Source organism: Rana temporaria, chromosome 3 (assembly GCF_905171775.1).
Source record: "Rana temporaria chromosome 3, aRanTem1.1, whole genome shotgun sequence".
In the NCBI taxonomy this organism is placed as follows: domain Eukaryota; kingdom Metazoa; phylum Chordata; class Amphibia; order Anura; family Ranidae; genus Rana; species Rana temporaria.
The window spans coordinates 466,243,598-466,252,434 of NC_053491.1; positions in this window are offsets into that span (position 1 = coordinate 466,243,598).

Sequence of the window (8,837 nt, forward strand, 5' to 3'; positions counted from 1 at the left end):
TCGGGTGAGGCACTGCCATACCCCCCTCTTTAGCTGGCAACTGCATGGTCTGGAGACAAATCCTAGCTTGTCCCTTCTTCCAAATTAACTCTCTAAAGAGGGATTCTATCTTCTTGAACCATTTTTGAGCTATCCAGACAGGGGAGTTATGGAGGATATAGAGTAACTGGGGTAACCATAGCATCTTTATCAGATTACATCGTCCCGCAATGGATAATGGTAGTCTACACCAGGCGTCTCTTTTATGTTCCCATTTAGACAAAAGAGGAATTAAGTTATTTTGGACAAAGCTATTAATGTCCCTCGTGATCCATATCCCAAGATATTTCATCGTATCTACTACTTTTAATTGAGGGATTCCATGAGGTATCTGGGCACCAAGGGGGTCGATTGGCAATAGTGCTGACTTTTCCCAATTAATGACCAATCCGGAGCATAGACCAAACTCGCCCACTACTTTGATCACATTTTTTAGCGAGGTTTCAACGTCTCCCAAAAAGAAGAGGACATCATCCGCAAACAGTGCGATCTTATCCTCAATAGTCTGTCTGTGGAACCCCTGTATATCTTTAGTTTTCCTGATTTTAATGGCTAATGGTTCCATCGCCAAAGCGAACAGTAAGGGAGAAAGGGGACAGCCCTGTCGCGTTCCTCTCTCTAATTGAAACGTTTCTGAAAATTCATTGTTGATTTTAATTTTTGCTCTTGGCTGGTTGTATAACAACTTCACCCAACTCATGAACCTGGGGCCAAACCCAAATTTCTCTAGGACCTTCCATAGGTAGTCCCATTCCAGACTGTCGAAAGCCTTGGCAGCATCCAGAGCCAAGACGGCTCTAGAGCCCTCTCCCTCTGTTGGAATTTGCATATTCAGAAACACTCTCCTTATGTTGTTACTGGTTGACCTGTCGGGGATAAAACCGGATTGGTCAGGATGTATAAGCAATTGGATATACCGGTTAAGGCGTGTGGCTAACACTTTGGCCAAGATCTTGGCATCGGTACATAGGAGTGAGATAGGGCGATACGATGAAGCCTCTCTTGGATCCTTTCCCTCCTTATGCAAGACAATGATAGTAGCTTCGGTCATAGAGGTGGGAAGTATTCCCTGAGTCAATGCCCAATTTAGTGTATTTAAGAGTTCTGGTAGCAGGATATCCCCATATCTTTTATAGATCTCTATGGGCATCCCATCTGGGCCTGGTGCCTTTTGAGTTGACATCCCCGCCACTGCATGTTTTAATTCTCCTAAAGTAATTGGCGCCTCCATATTAATGTTTTCTTCCTCCGATAGGGTCGGGATGGGCAGTCCCTGGAAAAATATTTCCAGTCCTTCAATCCCCACCCTTCTCTTGGAGCTATAAAGGGATACAAAGAATTCTCTAAAGGTATTTACTATCTCGGTTTTATCAAAGGAGATTTCACCATTTAATAACTTAACTGCTGTAACAGTGGAGGGGGGGGAATTGGTTCTAATAAGCAGAGACAATAAACGCCCCACTCGCTCTCCCTCTCCAAGCTGATTCTGTTTCTGGAATATTCGTTTACCCTCTGTTCTTTTTAATATAGTCATTTTGTATATTTGTTGTTTTTCTAGCCACTCTTTTAAACTGTGAGAGGATGGGGCTTCTATATATCTCTTCTCTGCCTGTAGCAACTGATTCCTTATCTCATTCTCTCCCTCCCTGTTCTTCCTCTTAATCCCTGCTATCTTTTGGATCAGGAGGCCTCGAAGGTAGGCTTTTAGGGAGTCCCATACCACCCCCACTGATGCAGTTCCCTCATTTATCTGTACAAATTCTTTGAGAGCCAACATCAATACTTAAAGGCTACTTTGTAGTTTCCTCGCAATTGTTATGTGAGTATGGGAATGGCTGTCACACGTTCATGTTCACCATTACCCCATAGTAGTATACGACTTTATATTCCTATTTATTTTTAGTTACCCAGTGCACCCCCATATCCCATTACACAGTGTGGCATGTTCCTGTTGGTCGGCGCTGGGGTCAGTGGTCTTCCGCTCAATTGGAGGGGTGCCTGTTCAGCTGCTGCACTGTTTAAGTATGGGTGATTGTTAATTCTCTCTATAGCACCGTTTATTGGTGGGTTCACATGTAGCAATATATGTAGATGCCTTTATGCACTATATTACGTTGTATTCTGTGTCCTATATTATGTATTAATTGAAGCCTGTTCTTCCAAAATTTATAAGCTCCTGAAGAAGCGACACGTCTAGTCGCAAAAGATGTAGAGCCGTTTTAAAAATTTTCAAGGACCTTTGGACACACCCAGGAGTTAATACGCTATCTCAGCGTGTTGTTTGACACAGCTGCGCACAAAGTAGTCCCTAGGAAGCCTATACTACACGCCTTATACCCCTGGTGGGGAGCGACATCTGGTGAGTGGGAACCCCTGACGGGAGCACCGGGATCACCGCAAATGCATTGTGTATAGGAGCACTACAAGCAGCCCTACCTAAGTCTTATGGTCTGGAATCATTAGAAACCTGAATACAACAAATGTCCTAGATACTAATGTATTCCTTGCTTTTTTGCCACTGATTGATTCTATAATCCTCAACTTTTTTGGAATTGGTTGAACTGTTTGGACTATTCACTGAAAGTTCAGGCTGCGGCCTGTCCCTTTTTTCCTTTTTTTTTTTTTAGGTGTTTTTTGTATCTTCACTTATATTATTGGGTATTTTTATGACTTTGGAGACCTAGAGTGGTGTCAGGGATGGTCTGTGTGGGCCCCTAGCCACACCATATACAGGTCTCTATCTGAGGATTCACTGATCACAGTTTTTCTACAAATGTTTGCTTATTGTTTATCATTTATTTTATGCAATTACTAGTAATAGCCATTGATATTGCACTTGTTTAGCAACTGCACTGCATACTATTTTATCACTACAAACCACAAACTTCACTTCACCTACACTTAGGCGTAGGGGTGAGGGCACAGGCGGCGCCACCACCCCCATTTTCACATTTTTAACAAAGTATATACCGTACACACCGTGTACTTCCCCTGGGAAAAACATTTGGCCTTTTTTTCGATAATTTTGTATTTCTATTTCAGATGCACCATGTGTGTATACAAATATATGTATTTATGTGAATTATTAAAATGTTGTTACATTTTTACATGTGCCTTTAAAATCAATTTTTTTCTCAAATCCCCAAATCCAATTCTTTTATTAGGATGTGGCACTTTCATACTTAGGGTGTCTGATTACCACCCCAGGGCAATCATAATCAATTTGAACTCATTACCCAATAGGTGCCAATGTTTGCAGATTATGGGCCAGATTCAGATAGAATTGCGTAACTTTCGGCGGGCGTAGCGTATCTCAGATACACTACGCCGCCGTAACTTAGAGCGGCAGGTCCCGTATTCAGAAAGAACTTGCGCTCTAAGTTACGGCGGCGTAGTGTAACTGGTCCGGCGTAAGCCCGCCTAATTCAAAGTAGGCATGTAGTGGGCATTTTGTATGCTAATGACTCATGACCCGACGTAATTGACGCTCCTAACGAACGGCACATGCGCCATCCGTGAAAGTATCCCAGTGAGCATGCTCCAAATTATGCCACAAATAATCAATGCTTTAGACGTGAACGTAACTTACGCACAGCCCTATTTGCGTACGACTTACGCAAACAATATAAACAACGCAAAATTCGACGCTGTCCCGACGTCCATACTTAACATTGGCTACGCCTCATATAGCAGGGGTAACTTTACGCCGAAAAAAGCCTTACGTAAACTACGTAAATCAATGCGCCGGGCGCACGTACGTTTCTGAATCGGCGTATCTAGCTCATTTGTATAAAAATCAATCAACGGAAGCACCACCGAGTGACCAGCGTAAATATGCACCCCAAGATACGACGGCGTAGGAGACTTATGCCGCTCGTAGCTAGGCAACAGTGTGGCGTATCTGATTCTATGAATCAGGCGCAGAGATGCGACACCTCACACTCAGAGTTACGACGGCGTATCTGGAGATACGCCGTCGTAACTCCTTTCTGAATCTGGCCCAAGATGTTTAACTTGCTGATGTTGAGTTGAAAAAGTCGTGATAAATGGCACCAAAGGCAATACATTTTTCCTCTCATTCGTTGGGGGATTTCTCAATAGGTTAGACCTATCGATCGCACCCACCTGATCTAAAATGGATTGCAAGGACTCCAAATTGTAACCTTTTTGTCATGATGAACAGGTGTGACCAGAACTGTGTGGACTGCAACAGAGGGAACCAAACGCATGTAAAATGAAAAAATTTAGTTTATTAAAGGTAAGTGAATACAGATATAAACGCACCTCCAATACCAAACAGTGTACAACAATCAAACAACTAAACAGTGACCCACAAATAACAACAGTTTAAACTAGTATGCACAATAGATAGAGAATACCAGAATCGTAAACATAGTAAGGCCAGGGTCATACACAGGAGATCAGCAGATGGGGGCAAGGAGCAAGACAGGACAGGAAGAAGCACACGGGCACCACCGGCCCAGCAGGCTGGGACATGGGCACCAGCCCAGAAGGCTGGGACACGGGCACCGGAACTTCAGGCTGAGACACGGGCACCGGAACTTCAGGCTGGGACACAGGCACCGGAAATTCAGGCTGGACAGCAAGCAGGAAATTGGCAGGATTAGGTGGGTCTTTAGGTTCAGGATCATCAGAGGCTAGCCTGGCAATCATGGAGGCAGACTGGAGCGGATCAGCTGGGATGGAAACAGACCAGATTAGCTCGGCTGGCATGGAGGCAGACTGGTGTAGCTTGGTTGGCATGTGGTCAGGTTGGGATAATAGCAGGATTGTATGGGTTGGGAAAAACTTCAGTTTTTTTTTTCTTTGGTTTTGCCACCAAAGTTCTGTAGATGACTGCAGGGCTGTAAGTAAGGGGTGGAACAGATTGAAGAGAAGTGCTGGAACATGGTAAGGAAGAGGGAACAGTGGCTAGGGGAAGTTTTTGTGGGGGTAGTTGCAGGCAGCAGAGAAGAGGCAGATGGATTAAAGGCAGTATAGATGCAGCAAGTAGAAACTGGGTACTGATATTTGGTTGGAAGCAGTGTATATTGGGCTGAGACCCGTTCAGCAGGTCGGGTAACGGGCACCAGCTCAACAGGCTGGGTGAAAGGCACTGGCCCAGCAGGCTGGGACACGGGCACCGACCCAGCAGGCTGGGCCACAGGCACCAGATGGGGGCAAGGAGCAAGATCAGGCTGCAGGGCAGGGGTACAGGATCACAGGAGGGACAGGAGCAGGTTCAAGTTTCAGGTTCACAGGATCACAGGTCAGGGCTCAAGGACAATACCAAAGCGAGTGTGTGGGAGTGCTTGCCGAGTATAAAAATTGTAAAGGGAAGCACTCACATTGCCACATCTGTGTATGTATGTATGTATGTATGTATATATATATATATATATATATATATATATATATATATATATATATATATATATATGGAACAAAAACGTTGTTGCTACAAGAGACACCAAAATAAGGGTCTGACTTTAAAGGCATAGACAACAATGAAAGTTATGGGAAAATGATATTACAATTTATTAGAAAAAATACATGTTATGATCACATAAATCTACAATATGGTTAAAAATCATAAAGGATGATAAAATATACATAGTGAGCCCTTGCATATCGATGCGTTTTACTGTTTGGCTTCTTCAAGGATATGAGAAAGGTTCAAAGAAGAAAACAAGTCTCACTATCTGGAATGAGATATACATAAACTATACATATGAAAAAAAACACACATAATATTGTCAGTCCCAGAAAAACAAACAACCAAAGACACAGACAGACCAGGAGGATACCTTAGAGTGGACTTGTCCTCATATATGAGGGTCCCTATGGACAGGAAGTTCTAAATATTTCAAAAGTCCACACTGGCAAAAGAACAGGCAGTGCCACCAGCAGGTGAAACCTTTCCTGACACTTTTTCAATGAATCTATTAGTTAAAATATTAGCCTGCATTCTGAAGCCATCCATCTCTGTGCAGTTGCGCATTAAAGTGATACTATAGGTTCAGTTTTTTATTTTTTTTTAATAACAAACATGTCATACTTGCCTCCACTGTGTTCGTTTTGCACAGAGTGGCCCTGATCATCCTCTTCTGGGGTCCCATGGCGGCTCTCGCAGCTCCTCCCCGCATTGGATAACCCCCTCTGGGAAGCTCTTTCCAGAGGGGGTTACCTTGCAGGCGCGCTCCCATGTCATGCACTTGGCGGCCATAGCTGCCGAGTGTATGACTCGGCCCTGCCCTCTGGCGGCCGCATCATTGGATTTGATTGACAGCAGGAGCCAATGACTGCGCTGCTATCAATATATCCAATGAAGAGCCAAGAAGGCGGGGGATAGCGATGCAGGATCACGCCCATGGAAATTCGGGGCTCAGGTATGTAAAACGAAGTAAGTAAAACAGACACAGCAAGGTGTTTTTTTCACTTTAATGCATAATATGCATTAAAGCGGTGGTTTACCCTAAATAACAAGTTTCTACCATTAAATCAAGCATACTAGCGTGAGCTACAGTATGCCTTTATTTTTTTTTTTGGCGCCGTACTCACAGTTTAATCCCGTAGTGAAGTTTCAGACTCCCCGCGGGGAATGGGCGTTCCTATGCAGAGGGAAGATGATTGACGGCCGGCTATGGCGGGTCACGCTTCCCGAAAATAGCCGGAGTAGGTCTCGGCTCTTCACGGCGCCTGCGCACAGACTAGGAGCTGACTGCGCAGGCGCCGTAAAGAGCCAAGTCCTATTTCGGCTATTTTCGGGAAGCGTGACGCGCCATAGCCGGCCGTCAATCATCTTCCCTCTGCATAGGAACGCCCATTCCCCACGGGGAGTCTGAAACTTCACTACGGGATTAAACTGTGAGTACGGCGCCAAAAAATAAAATAAAGGCATACTGTAGCTCGCGCTAGTATGCTTGATGGCATGCTAGAATTTTTTTTTTTTTTTAGGGTGAACCCCCGCTTTAAGGTGAAAAAACACAAGGGTTTACAACCCCTTTAACCTCATGACTTGGCTTTTAGGTACTGACCTAAGCCATGGGCCATGGTGGCAGCTGTCCAGAGGGATGTACGAATTTCTGTCGGTAGTTTTGAAGAAAGTGGATGTAGTAAAACTGTCTCCTTTTGGAAATGATTAAATCTAGAAAATTTACTTTTTTTAAGCTTGCCTCATGGCCAATACCCTATTTGGCCATTTAACCAAAAATAAAGTCTGTAAAAAGCTATCTATGTATCGACCGACCCTAGAGGTAACCGAGTCAATACCACTTACGATGGGTCAACCTGGTGGATTGGCTGGGTTTTTATGCACCTTCGGTAGATAATAAATTATCGGTATTCTAGGGGCCACCGGAATAAAAAAAGTCTCTCTTTTGAGTCTTTTCTATTAAGAATGTCTTTGGAAAAGCCATCAACAACAATAGACCTTACTTATGCCTTATAACCTTGTGTAGGGTAATAATTCCGAGGAAAATATGTTTTTTTTATCTGATAGAATATGATTCGTCTCAGTAGTGTGTGCTTCGTGATCCAAGATGACCCCCCCCCCACCTTTATCGGCAGGGCAGACCATGATGTCTTCCCGATTTTTCAATAGATCCAAACCCTTTCTAAAAATTAAGTCCATTTTCCGTTCCTTAATAATAGTTTGATCTTGATCCTTTAGAACCAGATCCCTAAAGACTCCCAATGAAGGGGCTAAATTATCTGGAGGATTAAACAGGGACGCATTAGAGAATCTGGTATATTTATACTCGCAAAAGGCATTATCTCTCTGAGGAATACGATTACAGACAATATATCTCAGAATATTTAGCTTGCGAACATACTTATGGACATCCATAAATGTTTTGAATTTATTGAGGGGACGCGACTGGGGAAACTCTAATCCATGATTAATGACATATTTTTCCTCATGTGGAAGTGTTACTGAACTCAAATTAAAAAGACCTGCGTCTGTTTAACCCGTTTTCTTTTTAAATCTGGGTCTCCTCCTCCCGCTGGTCCTTTGCTTGCCTCTATTCTTCTTTTTTGACTTACGAGGGAAAAAAACTACCTTGTTTGGAATATTTCCCATGTCTTGATCGGGGGGAATAGTTAGCCCCACCTCGACCATACCAATAGGGAGTATTGGGTACAAACTCATCTTGGTAACCCCAGTGGTTATGTTCGAAATTTTGGGAAGGTCTCCCTTGAGAATGTTGTGTGATGTATCTATCATCCATCTCGTAGTAGTCATTCTCAACCCTAGAGAGGGGCTCAAATCTATTCTGGGTATAGACTGGGGGGCTTCAATAACAAAGCATACACTACTGAGATGAATCGTATTCTATCAGATGAAGAAACGTATTTTCCTCTGAATTATGACCCTACACAAGGTTGTAAGGCATAATTAAGGTCTATTGTTGATTTCCAAAGGCATTATTAATAATAAGAAGAGATAATTTTTGATTCCAGTGGCCCCTAGAATACCGGTAACTTATTTTCTACTGAAGTTGCATAAAAATCCAGTCAATCCACCAGGTCGATACATTATAAGTGGCAATTACTAGGTTACCCCTAGGGTTGGTAGATACATAGATAGCTTTTTACAGCCTTTGGTCTCTCAAACTCCTTAATATTTGAAGAACACTATTCATGTCATCAATGTCCTAAAGGATGTAGTCTGGAGGGATGGTTACGTCTTAGGCCCCGTACACACGTCCGAGAAACTCGACGAGCAAAACACATCGTTTTGCTCGTCGAGTTCCTTGTGAAGCCGCCGAGGATCTCAGCGAGCCAAGTTTCCTCAT